Raw genomic sequence first — 22,909 nt, forward strand, 5'->3', positions numbered from 1 at the left:
GTTTCTCTAGCTTTTCTTTCTTCTTATCACCCAGGAAAAACCTCTCTGACAGTTTTTCCTAAGATCTAACCTCTGAAATATTAGTAACACAGATACATGGTCTGTTTGCTTATACACTACATAAGGATTCAGATCCTCCATGAACCAGCATTCAACTGTTGGTGCCATTACTGCCTACACTAAATACATGGACAAGGACACTCTGTCTTGCAATAAAATCTTACTGTTACTTAACAACTTCCTAATACACCAGTGCATTTTCACACTTGCACACTTATTTAGAGGTTTCTTGGACTGCTAGTCAGAAAAAAAGCATGGCATTATATTCATCTCCTTTCCCTTCTCACATTCTGTTCTTTGGTTCAGCCGGTATACTATGTATGCTTCTGCCACATGGGCTGTCTGAGATGGCCTCTTTCTCACTGAAAGTTGCTGGTGAAATGGGCTTTATACCTTGTACCCTGCACCGTGTACCCTGAACCTTGTACCTTGTACCTTGTAGCTTGTATCTTATACTTTTGTACCTTTGTACCTTGGTGGTGGCTCTCACAGAAGACTTCCTGTACTCCCTGGTTCTATTTAGACATCACTCATAGCAATCAAGCCTTTCCTTGTCCCCATTTCTATTGCATTTCTTCTTATCTCCAAGAACAGTACAGCTATTCCATCTATACCTTGGTCCTCACCCCTAATGCTTGGAATATCCCCTTTCTACTAGTGCAAATTCAAAGCACATTTACTCCAGAAAACACATTCATTCCAGCCTACAGTAACCACTCTCTTCTCTGCTCAAGCAGGACTATGTTTAATACACATCCATGTACTCCCAAGAGCCTAGAATCGGGTTTTCCTCCTACAGCACCAAAGAAAACACCTGCGACATTCATCTAGACAGATATCAGTAGTTAACCTTTGCATCCCTATTTAATAGTTAGTGTGATCCAGAGCTACCTATTGTGATGACAGATTAATGTACAAACAAAAGTTCATTGTCTCCTAGGTCTTAGGGTTTTTGTTGGTTTTCTTTTTTCTTTTAGACGAGACAATGCTCTCCTACACACACATTCATGAAGTCTTTTTTACTTAGGCACTACACAGTGGCTAAGTATTCATGATAGATGGATGCACATTCTAATAGTGATGCCTCTAGGAGCTATGGCCTTCAAGCCAGAGCCCAGTGAAATCTAAATGGAAATATCAGACACAATACACAATATGAAGTAGACAAATCTTAGTTAGATACAGGTGACATCACTGCATTCTAAACCTCTCTGGGTTTCAACTTTTTTTTAAAGGTCTAAGGGATTTATTACAAACCATAAAGTTTCCTGGTTCTGTTTCCTCAGATGAGTGTCCTAAAGGTCCCTGGGGTGAGCTACTGGCTCAGAGGGGCATATGAGTTGCTTTCATATGAGGGGGAAATCTCTTGAGCTTTCTGGTAATGGATATAAACTCCTTACCTAAATGCTGACCGAGGCCAAAGTGACCTTGTGTTGGAGATTAGACCCTGGTCAAGAGAGGTCCTGAAGAAGGTCTGGACAGCTTGGAAAGTTGTCATGAAGACTCACAGAAACATGGAAGGTCTAGCAGGGAGACAGGTCACCATGGAGTTCTTCCTCAGGAACAAGAGAGTACAATATAGGTGGCTCCTTCTGGAGCTGACAGAAAAGACCAGATTCCTGAACTCAGTGTCTGAGTTTGCTATGCTGTGACACTCAAACAAAACCATCATTGCAGCACAGAGATGTAAAAACTGTTTAAAAAATGGCTATCACTACTGCTACTTTAAAGAAAATCCTTCTTTAATCTCTGTCTCATCCAACTCATTGAACAGCCCGGAGTCAGAGTCTCTGCCCAGGTGTCTGCCAGAGGTGTCTCTGATAGCTTGTTTGTATATCACATACCCCCAACATACAGCAACATTGGGCTTTAGACAAATTGAGCTGTTTTTACAGAAATACAGTGATGTTTCAGCAATATTCTAATTACCAACTCTGAAGGGCACTTGAGTGGCCTTTCTAATTCAGATAGATCTAGAGATAAACCATTAAGCCTTACACCGAAAGTGTCCTGGAATCCCTCATCACTCACATCCCATATTAATATTATCTTTAAGTAACCCTGGAACCTTTCTTGGTGGAGAGAGTTCCACAAAGATAGATAATGTAAATTGTGTAGGCTTGTTAACACCATGGTGCCCTTAGGAGGATGAAAAGGGAAGATAATTCAAGGCAAGCTTGGGATACAAAGTGAGTTTCAGACCAGTCTGGGCTACATGGCCAAACCTTGTCTCAAAGTAAATAAATTAATTAATTAAAGGAAAGGATATAGGTGTGTCATGGAAATACTGAATTTACAAGCACAAGCTCCTAAAGTTCAATCTCCAGAAAAGGCTTTGTGTGGTTACACACACTTGTACTCTCAGAGCTGAGGAGGCGAAGACAGACTGACATTGGGGTTCAATGGTCAGGCAGCCTAGGCTAATAGATGAGATCCAGGATAGGGAGAGAGTTTCCTCAGAACACAGCATAGATGGATCCCTAGGAATGACACTGAAGACTGACCTCTGGCCCATACATGTACATGCACACTCTCATATGTGTATACACATACCACACATACATACACACATACAGTCACACACAGGTCTGTTGGGCAAGCATATTGTGCTACTTAAACAGCCTGTGAGCTGCTTAATTTGCCCCCATTGTTGAAACATGATTTTTTTTCTGCATGAACTAAATGCAGAGAGCCTGAGACTCTAAACTTGGGTGAGTGGCCCCAAGAGACCCAGTCATCAGTTAACACAGTAGATTCAGACCCATGCCCATGTGGATCCCACACTTAAAAGACACCACTGTGCTCTGACCTGGTGATTCCAAGTGTGGTGTTTGGAGAAGCAGGTGCAGCAGCATCAGGGCACCTGTGAAACGTGCAGATTAAAAGCCCCACCCTAGCATGCAGACAGATACCCCATCCAACCACTAGGTGATTCGGAGGGGCTCTAAACAAATACTCCTTGTCCTCCATCCCCTTTGCCATGCATTGTGCTTGGCACACCATCAACTACAAAAGGATAAACTCTAGGTTTCTGGGAAGAGTTTATGATTTACACAACACAAGCAAACAAACAGTAGCGTTGCTGACCATTAGCTGGAACAGGTTCAAACCTGCTCAGACATGGGCAGTGTTCCATAAAACGCTACAAAAAATCCCTAGCTTTAGAGAGCAGTGTGCATGTGTGACTGTCACCTTTGTCACCTTTACCTTTGAAAATCGAATCTGGTAATTTATCCCAAATTTTAAAACACAAATCCATTTCATCTAGTTTTTGTTGCATATCCTGTTTCTGTGGATCTATTAATTGATAAATTATGGATTTTATATTTCCGTCTGTTCTCGCCCCATCTCTCTTTTTCCTGGCCACAATGAAGTTAGCAGCCATCTCTGTTGTATGTTCCCACTGCTGTGATGTTCTGGTCCCCCTTAGACTCAAAGTAAGGAAGGAAGGCAACCATGGACAAAATCCTTTGAAACTGTGAGCCTTAAACTATTTCTCAGATGACTGTCAGAGCTCCAGAAAACCAACACACATGCATCCAATGAAAGAGCTACTTTCAGTGTTTGCCCTACTCATATGACATGTGTCAGTCTGATGTGTAGCTGTGACTGTCCCTAGAAACCATTTTATGTATTTGTGTGATTTCAAAGTATAAGAACAAATGTTGATTCTTGCTCATTTGTTGTCTTGTTCCTCTCAACTCCAAACACATTTGTTATGGATAGGCATGTGTTCTAGCATAACCATTCTGAAATATTAAACAATATGATTTTATCACAGATGGATTTCATCTACTTTATATTATATCTGATTTTATGAAAGTACTGGTCACAGCTGAGTTGAACATCTGTAAACTTCATACCAGAATTCAAAAGACTACTATAAAAGGGGATTTGGATTTAAGAAGGTTGAAATCAGGATAAATGAATGGTGATGTCCTAATGTTGATTTGCTTTCTCTCCATTGATCTTCCTGGATTATGAAAGCTGTAGGGCCAGGGATCTGACAGTTTGTACTAGAGCACCTCCCTGGTGGGGTCTGGTCATTCTCTTGTTGTCCCTCCTCCACCAACTTGCTAAGTGTTGTTCTGACTCAGTCTGGACAAGATCACACCCTGGATCATTAAACAGATGGGTGTTTCAGGGACTCATGGGCAGTGGCAGAACAAATTGTGTAGAAGGCATGGTGTCAACTTGAAAAATACAGGCCCTTCTGAAAAGCCAGAAGAGCTAAGACATGGTGCACATGCAAGGAAGTCAAGGGCCAGGAGGAGGAGGAAACTAAATACAAGCCCTGGGCAGGCACCATCTTGTGACAGGGAATGGATGTATATGTAGCCCAGAAGGCATTTAGAAGTCAGAGTGACACAAGCCACCTGGGCAGACACAGGCACTGGTCATATTCTTTGTGCCTCATGACTTTTGGTGAGACATTGAGATTATTTTGAGAGCTACATAAACCTTCTTGAGAGCTTTAGGGAAAGAAGAACATAATTGAGTTTGCATTGTAAAACAATTCCTCCGATTGCAGCAAGAAGAATGGCCTTTGGGTATTCAAAGAATACTTGCTTAATAAATATATACCCAAATACATTTTCACATAGATGAATATACCGGTGAATTCAACCATGTAGAAACTCCAGCAGGCTTTAAACCTGCACCTTCTGCACACTACACATGCTTCTGTTTCTACCTCAGAGCAGTCCCAGACTAACCTTCAGTTCCTCAAGGATGACAATAAGAACTTGAAGATTTCCTGCAGCCCAGAATAATGCAGCAATCCTGCCAAGGCTGCCCTGCTGCCAACCCTTTTTGGCTGCAAGCAGCTGGGAAGAGCACGCAGAGGCTCCGCTCTGTTGATCATCCTGGGCTTGGCATTTGTCTGCAGCTGGAGCCCTTTCTATAAGATCACTCAGCATCTATAAGTTGACTCATTTCCATACTGATTGCAAAGCTGGAAGTGTGCACACTTGTCATTCTTATTCTTGGCCCAAATGCTTGCTGGCAGTAGCTCTGACGATGGGGGCCTTGACACCACTTGGGAGTTATTGTCTCATGTGCTATTGATATGAGTGGGATTTGGAAGATACACAATTTGATAATCAGACCCCATCTGCAGAGTAATCATGAGCCACATTATGGAGAAAAAGTGAGTAAATGCTGGAGATGTAACTGTCTTATTTTCGACTTCCTTTACCCGAGCAAAGACTGTGCTAAGAGACGTTGATATGCAAAACAACTTTGTATTTTTTTAATATAACGAGCATCTCAGCATTTTATCATTTATCTAAATACAGCAAGTTATAAAACAAAATTCTCCCCTGCACATGATCTCATTTGTAAATGAGTTCTAAGAGTAACATGTTTGGGGAAGATATTTAAGCTACAGGGAAGCACAGTAAGTGGTCTTACTGTATTCTGCCCACTCACCTCCAGGATGATGGTCGAGCCAAGGGCAAAGTGGCAGGTGAACCACACCACCTCACTTCAGTGTTCTCAGCTGTAAATTAGGAATGGTAGCTTGACAACAAAGCTGTGGATCAGGGCTATGACTCATTCTGTAAAGTTCTTGCTGTACAAGACTGAGCACCTGAGTTTAGCTCCCCAACACCCATGTTAAAAGTGGACATGGTGGCACCCATCTGTAACCACAGTGCTAATGGGATCTGGAGGGACAGAAACAGAAAGAGCACACTTGGTCTTTGTCGGTCACCTGTTCTACTAGAATCAGTGAGCTATGGGTGCAGTGAGGGACCCTGTCTCAAAGACTTAAGGTGGAGAGTCATCTAAGAAGATAATCATGACTGACCTCTGGCTTTCACATGAACTCATGTGTGAGCATAGACACACCCACCGCAGGTTCACCCACACACTTGAGTAAATACACAAACACCAACAAACAGAAAGTTGGGATGAGCACTCTTTCATGAATGTTGAGTTTGGAACAGAGCCTGGAGCATATTAGGAGCTCAGAAGAGCTAAGAAGTGCTCCATATTGTTTCACTCCTTCTAACCAGATACTCTCACAGTTTTCACCAGTTATATGCTACAAACATTCGACTTTCATTTTCATTTACTTAAGACAGTATCATGGATATACCATTTTCCTCCATTTAAAGTTGTATTAGCACCTGAATAGCATGCATAAGACCCTGGGTTCCATGTCTAGCACAGCACAACAGGAAGGATTCTGGAAAGTTCATTTTCTCCTCAACATTGAGATCTGCATTATTAACAAGTGCAGAATTTAATTTTATGGACAGGCCTCATCTGTTTATCCATTTAATCAATGATCCTTTTGATTGCCTCTAGCTTTGTGATGTTCTTATTGTATTCTAAAACTTAATTGGCAGTCTTTGAACACTTGTAAGCATATCTTTGCCAATTAGTTTCCAAGGAGTACCTGTTCTGACTCTATCATCTCAAACTCCATTGGAAGGAAACAGTCTTTGAGCTCTGTTGCTCAAGAGGACTTAGAGCATAGTGGAAATGGGATTTATGTCAGTGTTTCAATACTAAATCAAATGTGCTTTCCATGTATTGACATAAAATTGAATCAAGATGTCTCTAGTACCCAACAACTAGAATCCCTGGAAGTCTTTCATGCTGTGATATGAACTATTTATTAAATGTAGCTGCAGATGAACCTGTTAAGGTTGATTATAAATGGAATGCATACAATCAACAAATCCTGATCTTTATCCAATATTATAAAAGATCCCCCCCTCAAACCCTGGACTTATGAAGAACTCAGTTTGATTATAGAACAGAGAATCTAAGGCAAATAAAATCAAATTAAAAACTGTGGGGAGGTCCACATTCAGTCAGTTCACTGTCTCACAGATAAGAAATGAATGACATAATAAAGATACAAAATGGGTTGACTACTCTAGAAAATTTACCCCATCAATCATTGAAGACTTTAAAAGATTGCTCTTAAATACCCAAACCAGCTCCCTTTACCCTTACACCATGGAGAACCACAACTCCAAGACCCTAAAGCAAAGTTATATGGACACTTGCCCATGGTCACCATTTGAACCTCCAAATACAATCAAAGAATAGTCATTGACTCATGAACAGAGAGTATTTCATTCTCAACCTAAGAGTCTTAGTTTTTGTTCCTCAATTTATGAAGATTATGGAGTATAAAACTGTTGAGGTTAAGTGTGTAGATGAAATGGTCTCCCAGTAAAGTTGAAACGTTCAATTTCATATCATATTCCAGGGATATATATATATATATATACACAAACATATATATTTATGTACATCAAAATATCATGAAACACACTGCTATGGGTTTGAGATAAACACAATACATTCAGGAGTCAGTTTCCCTAGGCTTCTGTCAAGTTTTGAAGTTTAGCTGCTCTGCAGTTAATGTTATATCATGGTTTTAAACCCATGTCAATGGAACAAATAAAACTGTATTTCTTTTTGGCATTCATAGTTATTTCAAATCCACAATCAGGTGAAATGTTAAAAGCACCCTAATCTCTAGAATACCTTAGGTCATTTTTATGTAGCAATTAAACTGAATACTAAAGACTTAGGTGACCACTGCAATAAACCACTGGTCATTATCTAATGGTTGCAACACTTGCTGTCTCACTTGTAGCAATTTCCGACTGGAACTTAATGACTAGCACTCTTTCCATGTCTGAGTTTTCAAAAAGCTGATGCTGTTAAACACCTGTTCTAGTTTGGAAATAGAGATGATGGAGCTTAGAGGTTAGGTTGTGTGCAATCCCGTCCCCTGCACCATCAGTAACTAAACAATAGAAGTGACAGTGGTGAAGAGGCAGCCTTCCTGAGTCTCTGCTGGTAGCAAAATGAAATATTCTCCTGAAATCCCACATGCTCCTGCAAGGACGAAAAAGATAAAAGATCAATTTGATTGGATTGGTGAAAAAGAGTAAGAAAACAGTGTTTTTGGGTTTCTGTATATGGGAGTATGGCTGCCAGGATTTATTTGAGTTGTTCAGGGTTCACAGAACTTGAAAAAAGTCTGTCAGAATGAAAATATATTTGTGCTGTGCTACCAGCAAAGAAAATATCTCTTAAATTATGCCCAGATTTTTTTATTTCTCAACGGATCATGAAACCTAACTGCATAATAATAGCTTGCATTTCCATAGTTTGATTTTTCTGCTTCAATGATCCTCAGGCACTTTGAGTAATACATCCTGCTCTTCTACATGCATTTACACCAGGTTTTTGTTGGGTAGAATAATCACACATGTATGCTTTATGTACATACATGTCTGTAAGAATATCATACATGTATCACATGTCATAAGTGAACTGATTATTAGTCATGCATATATCTATGTAGTCTGGTGTTTTTTGGAGTTCAAAAGAAGAAAACAGGTTAGGACCAATGAGAGGCTTGTCATAAACTATGTGTTATTAGGCACTCAAGACATACATACATGTAATATTCTCTACAAGTATGTGAAAGATTGTCTTGTGGGTTTCCTTAAGAATAAACTGAGGCTCACAAGTGATTTAGTAAGTTCAAAAGTTGCAGAAGTCACCTGACTCATTTCATAGCCCATCACCCTAACAACCATGTTATTTTCATTAGAAACAACACAGGTGGCATTCCGTTTGGTTTGAATTTTAGATGAGCAGCAAATATTACAGATTGTTTCCCCAATCCATATCTAGGCTTTTAGATAGAGAGGCACACAGTAGGTCTAGTAATTTATAATAATCTGAAAACCATTCAGCATTCAGGATATTCAATGCTTAATCTCATATATATCCTCTATTCACCTCTAATCATAAGCCACCTGCATATACTATGATTATTTACTACTTCTGTTAGTTTCCTCAAGTAGGTAAGGGAACAAGAAATTTAGGATACAATAAACCATAAAAAAGTCATGTGTAACTTCTTCAAGACAGGCACAGATTTGATTTCACTTCTTCCTCTTCTCTCTCCTGCCACACACACTCTCTGTATATATACAAGTCTCTGTGTACATGTTTGTATTGCTATGTACATGCAGATGTATGAAAATGCATGTGAAGTCCAGAGATGCCTGTCTGGTGTCTTCCTTGATCACCTTTCAGCTCATGGATTCAGCTAGGCTGGTTGACCAGCAAACTCTGAGGCTCTGCCTGTCTCTGCCTCCACGTGCTAGGATTTCAGATGCATGGCACCCAATTTTCACCTAGGTACTAGAGATCTGAAACCAGGTTCCCATGTCTGCATAGCAGGTACTTATGAGCTGAGCTTGCTCACAGTGTCAAAGGCCTAGCTTTGGCATAATGTGAGATGTAGGGTTACTCTTTGGGGGGGGAAGAGGGTTTGAGACAGGGTTTCTCTGTGGCTTTGGAGGCTGTCCTGGAACTAACTCTTGTAGACCTGGCTGGTCTGAAACTCACAGAGATCTGCCTGCCTCTGCCTCCTGAATACTGGGATTAAAGGCATTTGCCACTACCACCTGGCTGTGGGATTACTTTTAACAGAAGAAAATATCAGACACAGACTGTTAAGAGAAGCTTTTTCTTTTGCTAGCCGCTTTGGTTTATCCCCCGCCAGTCGCCTGGGCTCTGCCGCGCCAGCCTGGTTCTAGATCCGTATGAGTCCCAAATAAACACACAGGAGGCTATATTAATTATGAAGCTGTTGGCCTTGTTTGTCTCTTACTGGCTAGCTCTGCCTTAAGTAATTACCCCATAATTGTTAATCTAAGTATGTTTCTTACCGGAGAATAGTTCCTGGCGTCCTACCCCCATGGCGTCACATGTTGACTCTCTTGTGTTTCCCCTTCCCAGAATCTTCCTCGACTCCTAGTCCCTCCTATCTAGGTTTTCTATTGGCCAGACAGTACTTTATTGACAAATGCACAGGCAAATAACAGGACTTCCCCAACATCTCCTCTTTTCTGTTTAAACAAAAGAAAGGTCTTAATTTTAACATAGTCAAATAGTATATGACAGAACAGTTATCAAGTAAGAACATAGTTACAATATTTTAGCAAGATTTAAAGAAAATATCATCCATCCCATCCTTGTGAGTCCAAAGTCCTATATGTAGCTTATCTTTTATCATAACTAAGGAAAACTATAATTATAACTATCTGTCTTCAACTCCATCAAGGACCACAGAAGGATAATATATAAACACTAGGATTGACAGAGACATCTTACTGCCTGGACAGTCACCCGAAGTTCCTCTGTAACGTTGGGGCATCCATCTTCAGCCCATAGGCCACAATGTGTCTGGAACACTTCTCAGCAAAGCAGGAAATTTCAAACTGTCCATCTGCGTTGGCAGTCTGTCAGTCATTTTTCTTTGTCCTGCAGAAAGTCTCGTAGACTCTTCATCAAGCAGGAACCCTGTAAGACTGAGTTCAGTAGTCACTTTTCTGTGGGTCCTGCATGTCCAGATGATACAACAACAGTCAAACAATCTAGGCAAGAGCAGTTTCTTGCCCAAATGGCTAATCTTGCCATGTTGAAAGCAAACTTTATAACGAGTTTCTTCGATGCCCATCTTCCTCTCAGACGTAATTGGTGCTGCCAGGAGCAGACATTTCTCATTGTCAAGACAAACCCTAAACCATTTTAAATGCCATGTTCTGAAGGTCTTTGAGAGGTTTGAAGACTGTCCATCTCAAATATATTTCTGTATATCTAGAAACCTAACTTATGTAACTAGAAATTCTATTATAAGTAACTATAGTCTGTATTCAATTATGCATTACGTTGTAAAAGATCAGTATAAGCACAATACTTAATCAAGAGGAGAAATATAAGCATCACAAAATTGACCTTGATTTTGTCTCAATAAATGAAAAACAATACCCATACCATAATTCCCCTTTTTACCATTAAAAAAGATTGGCTGTGATCACTAGCCAATTATAAACAACCCATTTAAATGAAAACAAAGATTTATAAACAAGATGGGAATTGGGATGTCGCTCATTCCAAACTGCTTCATGCTGGAAGGGGGCGCTGTTTATACCATGGGGATCATGACAAAACTCAGAAACCTGTATAAGTCCATATTTTCGGGGTCTGTAAGACTGCATCATCTTCGCTGTTTCGATTGTTGGAACACCTGGTCCACTGCTTCCGGGGGTCTTGGTTCGTCAAACCACAAAAGCCTGGAAGGAATCTTCTGCTTTTCATTTTCTGTAGAAACATAAATAAAAACTCCTTTTCCGAGTAACATATCCTTATACTTAAATTTTGAAGTCAAGGCATTTTCAAAAGATATAAGTTGAATTAATTCAGCAGCATTTATAATCAAGTGTACTTTAGCAGCTGTTCCTTCCTTAGCAATCAAAAACCTGAAAAACATAATAGCATACAGTATCCAGACTCTCTGTGTATTTTCCATCTTTACGTGGCTTATTTATTTATCTATTATTACTTTATTTATTTTACTTTTATTTATTTTTCTCTGAGACAGGGTTTCTCTTTGGAAATCCGCCTGCCTCTGCCTCTGGAGTAAATCCTACCAGCGTGCGCCACCACAATGCCGGCTTTTGTATTTAATTACCACTTTGTCGTTTCATTTTCTCACTCAATCTCACGTATATTTTTAAACACACTGTAAATCTTTAGAGGTTTTTCTTTATCCAAGTCTGACTTTACTGTAAATCTTTATGTTTTTCTGGCCACGTGTCTTATCTGTAAAACCGTGCCTGTTTTAAACTGCCGTTTCAAGATGGCGGGCATAAGCATGACTCCAGCTTACTGCCTCAGTCCATGCTGACATCCAGCAAAAGCTGCCACTTCCAGCTGTACGTACACACCTTTAAATTGTTAGTAGAGTCTCTTAAAACAACCTTGCTGGCTGATTTTTTTTAATTTTTTAATGCCGAGTCAGGAAGACTCCAGTAAGCACGCCAGTGAGTCTCGGCTTGTTGCGGCAAAACAGAGCACACCTGAGAAAACTGCTGCTACCAAAATCTGTGCTTCTCTCTGTTCTTCTGTTTCTAAAATTCCTTTAAAGCTTTTGTTGTTTTGCGTGAAAATTCAATCCCACTCCTGACAACCATTATGTCAAGAGAAGCTTTTTCTTTTGCTAGCCGCTTTGGTTTATCCCCCGCCAGTCGCCTGGGCTCTGCCGTGCCAGCCTGGTTCTAGATCCGCATGAGTCCCAAATAAACACACAGGAGGCTATATTAATTATGAAGCTGTTGGCCTTGTTTGTCTCTTACTGGCTAGCTCTGCCTTAAGTAATTACCCCATAATTGTTAATCTAAGTATGTTTCTTACCGGAGAATAGTTCCTGGCGTCCTACCCCCATGGCGTCACATGTTGACTCTCTTGTGTTTCCCCTTCCCAGAATCCTCCTCAACTCCTAGTCCCTCCTATCTAGGTTTTCTATTGGCCAGACAGTACTTTATTGACAAATGCACAGGCAAATAACAGGACTTCCCCAACACAGACTCTATCTACCTCTGTATACCTCTGCTGTTCATGGAGGGTCTGATGAGAATTTACTGAAAAGCTCTTTCAGGGACTGGGATTAAAAGTATCAAAATAAATCTTAAAAGGTTAAACAAATATATGTAAAATAATAAAAGCAATCCTATGGCAAGCATGGACTAGCTGCAGCATTCTGTTCAAGACTTAGAAAAAGAAATCATGGTTTTTAGTGCTTTGACTGTATTCACATCCTGTTCTCCAAAACAGAAATGACATAGTGCATTTTCTTCAACCCAGCAGGTGGGACAAAGGAGACAGACTACAGGACAGTGGAGCAAAGATGAGTCTGGAAAAAACTTCTCACCCCTAGTCTCCAGTTATCCCAGAAGGTCTGTCTCCATAACAGCGAGTCTTGCCTGGGGTGATAATTGCTTAGCAAATTAACAATACAAAAATGGTGGGGGGATTGTACACAATCTTTCTAGCAGTTTGTCATATTGAAAATAGTGCATAATTGATTCTGCAGTAGCACCAAGGGAATACAAAGCCATAATCAGTGCTTCTGTAGTGTTTATATCTATAGTGGCGGATGTCTAATTGCATAATTTATCATTATGAAATAAACTGCAGTGATCACAGGTAAGCATGGTAATCAGCTGAAAGGTAGTATTGGCTTTTTGAAAATCATTGACATTTTTGATCCAGTACAGAAGCCATACATAGAAAACCTCAATTCTGACTCTGTGCAACTGAATTCTGATGGCCATACTAAGTGTTCAGAGACCTGAGCAATGCCATGTTTGGAAAGGGGTGTGTGTGTGTGTGTGTGTGTGTGTGTGTGTGTGTGTGTGTGTGTAAGTGCACATGAGTCTGTGTGCATAAGTCAAAGACAAACCTTGGATGCCATTCCTTAAGAGCCACCCACCTTCATTTTTTGAGACACTGGAAACTTGTGCTTACTGGTTCAGCTGGGCTGCTTGGTATGTGAACTCCAGGGACTCACCTGTGTATACCTCCCCAGCAAGGGAACTACTACAGAGTATTGCCATATTTAACTTTTGATGTAGGCACCAGGGATTGAACTCCGGTCTTCATGCTTGCAGAGCAGATTCTTTATGCTATGAGCCATCTCCACTGTCTCTACATGTTCTCTGGGTCTCTAGGAAACCTCTCTGTCTGCCACCAGCTCAGTCTCCATGTATTTCATGCAAGAAGGTACAAGAGCTACCTTCAAAATGACCACAAGTTCCTCTAGGTCTGCAGCATTTTCATTACCACAGAGAACCTTACTGCTCTATTTCCTTACAGTCATCTCTATTCTCTGTCTCTAGCTCAGCTGCATCAAACCACTCAGCAGTGGCCCCAGAACTCAGTGTTCCTCTTTTTCTACTTGTTTTTGTTCATGTCTCCAAATCCTTGGATTTTGTATATGTGCTCTATATGTATATGGACATCTGTACACATAACATAAGCCACTTTGACCTGAGACACATTTATAGACACTGTATAAAACAAACATAAGAGGACTCTCAATGTTGGGGAGAAGGTGGCAGCCTCCTGTAGCTGTGATAAAACACTCTAACCTACATGAACTTAAGGGAGGAAAGGGTTTATTTACCTCACACTCACAGGACACAGCTCGTTATTGATAGAAGGAAGAGGGCACAGGAACTTCTAGAAGAAATTTAAGATATTCTACATAGCATTACTTGTAAATGGAAGCCTTTTTCTTTGAGAGAAGCCTTTCTGCCAGCCTGGTTCTAGTGCCGCACCAGTCCCAAATAAACACACAGGAGGCTATATTAATTATGAAGCTGTTGGCCTTGCTTGATTCTTACTGGCTAGCTCTGACTTAAGTAATTACCCCATAATTGTTAATCTAAGTATTTCTCTTACCCGAGAGGTTTCCGGGCTTCCTACCCCATGGCGTTACATCTTGACTCTCTGTGTTTCTCCTTCCCAGAGTCTCCTGGACTCCTAGTACCACCTATCTAGATTCCTATTGGCCAACAGTGCTTTATTGACATAATCACAGGACTTCCCACATCATCTCCTCTTCTGTCTAAACAAAAAGAAAGGTCTTAACTTTAGCATAGTCAAATTATATATAAAAGAACAGTTATCAAGTAAGAACACAGTTACAATATTTTGTCTATTACACTTAGCAAGATTTAAAGAAAGTATCATCTATCCCATCCTTGTGAGTCCAAAGTTCTATATGTAGCTTATCTCTTATCATACTAAGGAAAACTATAACTATCTGTCCTCAACTCCATCAAAGACCACAGAAGGATAATATATAAACACTAGGATTGACAGAGACATCTTGCTACCTGGACAGTCACCAAAAGTTCCTCTGTAACGTTGGGGCATTCATCTTCAGTCCATAGGCCACAATGTGTCTGGAACACTTCTCAGCAAAGCAGGAAATTTCAAACTGTCCATTTGCATCAGCAATTACTCCTAACCAAGGAACTCAATCACTGGCAAGAAGTATAGCAGTAAGGATGGATGAAGGAATCCTGGTTAGTGGTTTGCTCACAGGATCATGTTCAACTTACTTTTTTATACAGCCCAGGACCAACTGTCCAGGGAATGGTGCCACTCACAGTTGGATGGTCTCTTCTATGTCAGTGAACAATCATGGCAATACTCCTAGAGGGCCGATCTAATATCAGCCATCCCACAGTTGAGATTCCATCTCAAATGATTTTAAGCTGTGTGAAGCTGATGGTTCAAGTTGACAAGGACAGAAACTGTGCCCCAGTACGTCTGTGACCGTGGGTGCCCTGCATTTTCTTTTGCATTAGTTCTCCTAGGCTGGGTACTAGAAACAGCAGCACACTGGCAATGTCTGTGACTACTGTAGAGATTTGAATAGGAACTATTTCTAACAGTGTCATGTATTAAGACAGGCCCACAGGTGGTGTTATGCTTTTGTGAATTTCTTGGTATTCTGCAACAACAAAAACCCTATCCCTGATTAAGACCCCCTGAATATGAATGTCAGTGAGGAGGCCTAGACAATCTATGGGGTCTTGGGTAGTAGATCAGTATTTATCCCTATCCCTGGCATACAAATGGACTTTGTGTGCCCATCCCACAATGAGAGATGTTCTCTCAGTCTGGACTCTTGGGGGAGGGTCCAGGCTCTGCCTTGGATGAAATGGCAGACTATGGACACCCCCATGGAGGGCCTTACCCTCCCTGGGGAAAGGAGTGGGGATTGAGGGAGGGGTTTAGGGGAGTGGGTAGGAGGATGTGAGAGGAGGGAAAGGGAGAGGGACCTGGGATTGACATGTAAAGCAACCTTGTTTCTTTCATTTTTTGCTTCATCTTTTTTAAAAATTTAACTTTTTACACATGTCACTCTTAGTTCCCTCTCCATCCCTTCCTCCCCCACCCCCAATCCTCTCAACCCATCACCCCCACTCCATCTCCCCTCTGCTCCCCCAGGAGGGCAAGGGCTTCCATGAGGGATTTTCAGAGTCTGTCACATCATTCCTGGAAGGGCCTAGGTTCTTCCCCATGTGTCCTGGCTGAGAGAGCATCCCTCCACATGGTATGGGCTCCCAGAGTCCATCTGTATGCCAGGAATAAATACTTCTCTACTCTCTAAGGTCCCACAGATTGCCAAGGCCTCCTCTCTGTCACCCAGGTTCAGTGGGAGGGATGTCTGGATCAGTCCTGTGCTGGCCCTTCAGTCATCAGTCTGGGATTCATGTGTTCCCTCTTATTTAGGTCAGCTGCCTCTGTGCATTTCACCAGGCTGATCTTGATTCCTTTGGTCATCACTCCTCTTTGCAACTGGGTTCCAGGAGTTCAATTTAGTTCAGAGCTGTGGGTGTCTGCCTCTGCCTCCATCAGCCACTGGATGAGAGTTCTAGGATGGCATATAAGGTAGTCATCATTCTCATTATCATGAGAGGGCATTTAAGGTAGCCTTAATGCCAGTTTGCGTGAAGGTTGAGCCAGAGTAAGAATACAGGAGAAAAGGATGGGAGATACCATAAAAGAGGGAGCCATTATAAGTTGGAGGAGAGATCTGGCGCTAGTGAGACCTTCACAGATCTACAAGAATGCAACATTGTTTCTAATTTAAATTTAAAAATAAAAAAATCTGTAGCTTCATCCAGACCCCCACCAACCAAGAGTATACTGGGTGGTTTCACTTGTGCCATATCAAGGAGCACACTCGTTCCTCAACCCCATGCAGCCAAGTGAAGAAGCAGGAATGTCTTCCTCCTACATACTTATCTGTTTCATTCCCTGTCAAACTTCAGGGAAATCCAGACTTTCACCCAAACTTGGAAGTTTAGAAGCACACTCTCCAGGTGGCTCAAATGGGAACGATAGAGACTATTATTCCATGGACAAGCTTTCACCACAGGTGTAGATTTAGAATAAGTAAAAAACCTTGCTTTTCTTCCTTTCACAGTGTTCTCTTCTTGATTGGTATCAGAAAAATCTGCCAGCCAAAAATAGAAGGCTTAAATGAAATCTGATCACTCATAACAAACTCAAATTATAATGGAAAAATTTCCCATCATGACAAGAAACAGGGACAACCCAACTTTGGGTGAAAGAGCCAGATGAGAGATGCCAGGATTCAGATAACAAGGCTACTGGAATTATTTGATAAGAGCTTAATAACAGCATAGAATGGTTCCCTAAACCACTAAGAACACATATGAAACAAATTAAAACATAGTCTTCCTTTTGAATATTTATTTTAATCTTAAAAATTAAGTGTACATAGTTGTCTTTATATAGGTATGTGCTAGTATGTGTGTTCTGTTACTTAAGGTGGCCAGAAGAGGGCATCAGATCCCCTAGAACTGAAGTTACAGGAGAGCTGCCTAACATAGTTTCTGGCAACCTAACTAGGGTTTTCTGCAAGAACAGTGCATGCCCTTAAACACTGACCACATCTCTAGCTTGAAACAGTAAATTCTTAAAAAAAGAAATAACTATTATAATGATCCAGTATGACAATGTAGAGCTTTGTATTCAAAGGTCACAAGACAAAACACACAGGAAGGTTTCAGAGAAAGAAGAAAGGGAGAATGGAAAGACTGGAAAAAAGAACACCAGACAAAAGGCATAATGGAAACCACAACAATGAAGAGACCTCTGGTACGTGTAGCTCTGTGGATGCCTCCCAAGAAGAGTGACCTCCCATAGTTAGTTGAGCTTTTGGTTTTGAATGACAGTATATTAAATATGCAGCAAGCAAAATAAAAGTACCTGTAGCTAGTAGCCAACAGAGAGAAGCAGCTGAGACCTAAACACCATTAAACTGGGTGCTTACAGAGCCAACAAAAGTAACACCATCATATTGGGTGTCTACAACCTCCAGAATAAACTCTGCTGAAATAGTAGTCCTTTAGGACTTGTCTTTCCATGGATGAGTGTCTGCTTCCTCATCTTAGTGTGGGATTTTTTCCCTCTTTATTTTTAAACTAGGAGACAAACAATGGCAACCTATATCAGAAATGGTTTATCTTGCAGCCATTCTCAAAGACTGTTTGATGCTCTCCTTTGTCCTTTACACTGAAGCAGGGACCATCCTGGCTCAGGAAACAGTCTCAGAGGACCCATGATAAATATGATGAGCCTGAAATAGCCCCCTTCCCCCATCTTAGTCTTAGAGTCCATCTTCAACAAGCACAAACAACCCATGGCAGTTTGTTAATAAAATTTACATTACAATAACAAATTATCTAACATTCATGACATAATCATAGTCTCAGCACAAACAAATGAAAATTGAAACAATTTATTTGTTTCTCTTACCACAATGGATTAAAACTGAATGTCAGACACAAAAAGACAGCAGTAACATCTTCAAATATGCTATACATGCTAGCCAGTGCATCTGTGAAGAATGCACAAGTCTAGGAGGAATGCTGAAGGATTTCTTTAACCTGTGCACTGAATGAGGGGTATAATGAATTTTGTAATTATGCTTAAAGGAGGGATACTCTTGGCTGGGAATAGTGGGACAGGCCTGAAATCACAGAGACCAAGGCAGGGACATTGCAAACTTGATATCAGAAGGGGCAACATAGCAGATGCGTACCTAAAATAAAATTAAAGTGGGTTGGATCTCAGTGGTTAGCGTTTCTCTTGTATGCATATGGCCCTGGATTCAGTTCCCATCATGCCCAATGACTGTCTAAGCCTTATTCAGAAACCTGGATAAAACAAAAGGAATAAAATGAAATCAAAGTAATCTGGGTCTTTGTAAGGTGTGACAAGGGAAGATTGATAGCAGCCTGGGATGCATACCAATGTCATTTATATATCTATATAAACACTTACATACATTTGTGAATGTCTGTTGTTGGATTTAATTAGCAAACCATTAGTGACTTCCAAAGAGAAAAAGAAAAACTTACTAATATCAAGAATGTTGCAGGGGCATTGTAGCATATAGCACAGAATAAAAGGGGGTATTGTCAACTTTCTCTCTCTCTCTCTCTCTCTCTCTCTCTCTCTCTCTGTCTCTGTCTCTGTCTCTGTCTGTCTCTTTTTACACACACACACAGAGAGAGAGAGAGAGAGAGAGAGAGAGAGAGAGAGAGCTTCTATGACATAGGTAAACTCCTTCAAGCTATGACAACACATGCTGAAAAGCCCCTGTCCAACAACTGTTATGAAAACTGAATTCATAGCTTTAAAAATTCCTACAAAGGACTATCAAAGCCCAGATGGTTTTGCTAAAAATTTTATGAAGTGTTACAAAAAATATCTCTAGTCCTATATGATCTCTTCATAATAAAGAATGGGAAGGAATATTTTATAATTCCTTGTGAGTTTATTATCTCTTTGATAGCAAATCAAAGAGAGTATAAAGAAAGCTGTAGACCAGTATCATTCATGAATATACCTGTAAAAGTTAGTAACACAGACTCAGAAAAGAATTCACCATTTTATGCATCATCACCAATAGATTGCATTCCTTGGATGAAATATCTGTCAATGTAACACACTATAAAAATCTAGACAGAGACTTCCAAAAGAATACCCACAAAGATAGGGCTGGAGAGATACTCAGTGTGTAAAGTACTTGTCATGAAAGCATGAAGATCCATGTTCAAAACCATAGATCTACATAAGGCTGGACAATATGTTACATATCTGTAATCACTCCTATATGGAGATGTAGGCAGAAGACAGGAAGACACCTGGAAGGCTAGGAGCAGCTAGAGTGCCATTTGCAATGGAAACAACTGAGTCTATCTCAAACTAGGTAGAGAGTGAGGACTGACACCCAAGTTTGTCCTCTGATCTCTACACACTTTCTGTATCATACACTTGGTTGTATTCATATACACAAATTTGTATACACATAGAAAGATGAAAAGAATTTCTATCAAAACAAATAAAACAAAACACTAGGGTCACATTATACTTAGTGACCCTAAGATAAAAGAGTGAACACTTTCTCTCTACACTCAAGACCAAGACATGTGTCTGTTCTCACCAGCCTGTCAACCAGTTCTGCAAACCCTTCATGATGATAGACAAAGGCATGAAGTAAAGAGCATAGAAGTCTGAAAATGGGAAATAATACTGTATCCAGAATCAGTTCTAGAAAATAATAGGTTATAAGATATGATAAGCACAGAAAAGACAATCCATTAACTATACTAGAAATGAGATAGTAGACACAAAAGTTAAAAATATAACAATTTATAGTAAGTCATTACAAGTGAAATACATGTACATCTAATGAAACATACATAATTTGGAAGCTGAGATCTTGACTGTCATTGAAAGAAATTAAAGCATAAATTGCTCATGCATTAGAGGCCTCAATATAGTAAGAAAACACATTTTTCTCCCAATTATTGTGTGGGTTGGATGTAATTGCTGTCAAAATTCCAGAAAAATTTTCTTTAGAATAGGCAAATTTTAAGAATGTACTATAAGTGGAAATGCAAAGGAAATGGAAGTAACATATTTTAAAATAAACATGAGGCAAGAATCTGTTTATTTGATTTAAAGGCTAACTATTTGGCCTCGGTAATCAAGCCTGAATAGTGTTGTGGATGGTGATGACTTACAGATTGATGGTGAGGGAATAAAGAATACAGAAAGATTTAAAAAATATCTGGGACACTGCAAAACAATCTAACAGTGGTACAGAGACATCTTAGCAAAGGGGAATGGAACAATTGGGCTTCTGTAGGCAAAGACAGAGAGAAGAGACAGAAAAAGATAAATAAAAAAGAAATAATGAGACAAAGAAACAAAGAGAAAGAAAGGTAAAGAAATAATGAAAAATAAGCATTTGTGCCTTAAAAACATAATTCAAAAGGGACTATATCCTTGCCAGGAACCCACTACTGTAGTTTTACTAAAAGCCTTGTTGTCAATCTGTCTTCTATATAATATAATTGTGACTATTCCCATTCATTAGTGCTGCCTTTAATCATAGCCAGAGAAGCTACCCTCTGCAGTGGTCAACAGTTATTGCGAAGACTCATGACTGGTAAAAGTTATGATAACAAGAGATTACTGAGGATCAACTCTAAATGATGTATCTTTGTCAACTCCAGGGAACAACATAGAAAATGGGAAGAAGGAATGTAAGGGGCATAGAGTGGGGAGGAGTGCCATGAAATGTCTTCTGGACATTCCATGACTGTTGCACTCATGAGCTCACGGAAGCTGTAGTCGTCCACAGAAGATAAAGACAATAAAATCAGTCAATACTCCAAAAATTTAGCATCAATTGGACCCTGTGGATTGTAGAAAGAAAACAAAGGAAGTGTTAAAGGGATGCAGACTGTTTTGGGGTGCCTGGAAAGAGTGGAAGGGCAGAGTTGAGGCACATGTGATCAAGATACATTGTTTACAGGTATGAAATTGTCCAAGAATAAATACAATGCGTCTTATATAAGATGGACCATGCCATCAGGAGAGGGGAGACTTGTTAGGAAGGAGAAATAGAATACAGTATGATAATGGAATAAGATGGGGGAATTGAACAGGAAAAATTAAAGGAGATGGAGTGTGGGAAGGTAGGTAGAGAAGAAAAATGAGGAGAAATAAATAATAATAAAGGCACTTGGAAACCTACCACAGTAGAAGCTTTCTAAAATGTATACATACACATGTATAAAAAGAGTTTAAATGGTGTTATTCTTATAATGGAATGATAGTAACCCAATTAGACACCATATTCTATCAATAAAAGCCCCAGTACCAGAAATTGGCTTTATCTTTTTGAGTTATTAGTCAGTGGGGCCCCCTAGACTCTCTAACCAGTACAGACTATTGCTAATGCTCTTGGTTACCCCATAAAACTTGATTTTAAGACCCTATTGCTGAAGATACTACATACTTGAGTTATATGACATGGAGAAATCTAAGTTGTAGTCAACTGGAAGCTTCAAACCTGCTGGGCAGTTTTCACCCTGCTGGAAGGTTTTCTGCACACTACTGGAGAAGAAAAGTAATGTTTAGTCTCAATTATGAACACTGCTCCTGACAATAAGAGCCTCCCTGTTAAGATGCACAAGGGTGAAATAAAGGCATGGATGTTACAGGAGTAACCAACCATTGTCTGATTCAACTTAAGGCTGCTCCGTAAGAAGGGACCTAGCCATGACACTGTCAAAAAGGTCAAAACCCTGCAGCTAGACAGGTCCTGGTACCTATAGGGAACCTACTACTATTATTCTGCTGCATGGACATAGGATTAAAATTACCCCTAATAACTTATTGCTTTGTCATCTAGTTCATAGCTAGACCTTATCAGAGAAGCTTCACATTGAAGTAGATGGTAATTAACAGAGACCCACATCTTGTCAATGTGCAGAGAACAAGGGATTTTGAAGTGTTTTGCCTTGCTTTTGAGACATGATCTCTCACTTTTCACAAAGCCACAATACTAGGCTGACTGGCTGGAGAGCCCTTGGGATTCCAGTTGTCTTCCCCTCCCCAGCTCCCCAGCCCTGGGATTACATGCCTTTACCTTAACATCTTCTCCATGCAGGTTCTGTATGGTGAAATCTGGTCCTCTTGTTTGTGTCATGAGCCCTTTACAGGGACAAAGTTACTTCCTTGTGCCCATTCCAATTACCCAGTTTTCTGCACTGCATGAATCATTCTTTGAAATTACTTTGCTTGTTTATCTTTTTTTAAAAAAAGTCCATCATCTCTGTACTTCAGAAAACAAGCATCATTCTTTCTATTTCCCCCACAATTATGCTAACATTACCGGTAATTTTCCAAAGCTAGGAAAAAAATAACAGGATGAAGAGATGGATCAGAAGCTTAGAAAAGAGACAGAGAGGTACCCATAGGCAGTTTGCAAGGGAGTTAATCTAGCTTAACTAGTTGCCTTAGCAAACACTGAGGGCCTCTTTGTGCTCAGCTCTTCTGCTTGCATCTGTTAAAGAGATACATAAAGGAGAAAGCAAGTGAGATCAGTTTC

The 22,909-nt window shown here is 40.2% G+C and overlaps 1 long non-coding RNA gene across 1 annotated transcript in view; it reads left to right on the forward strand.

Moving 5' to 3' along the window:
• The window catches only part of LOC121141341, a 52,373-nt gene that overhangs the window by 19,863 nt on the left and 9,601 nt on the right, over window positions 1-22,909 (forward strand). The window contains exon 3 of the long non-coding RNA XR_005878224.1: window positions 12,760-12,848. This is a non-coding gene — a long non-coding RNA (uncharacterized LOC121141341). The remainder of the gene's footprint in view (window positions 1-12,759; window positions 12,849-22,909) is intronic.

The sequence above is a fragment of the Mesocricetus auratus genome, unplaced genomic scaffold, assembly GCF_017639785.1.
Source record: "Mesocricetus auratus isolate SY011 unplaced genomic scaffold, BCM_Maur_2.0 Super-Scaffold_100007, whole genome shotgun sequence".
Taxonomy (NCBI): Eukaryota; Metazoa; Chordata; class Mammalia; order Rodentia; family Cricetidae; genus Mesocricetus; species Mesocricetus auratus.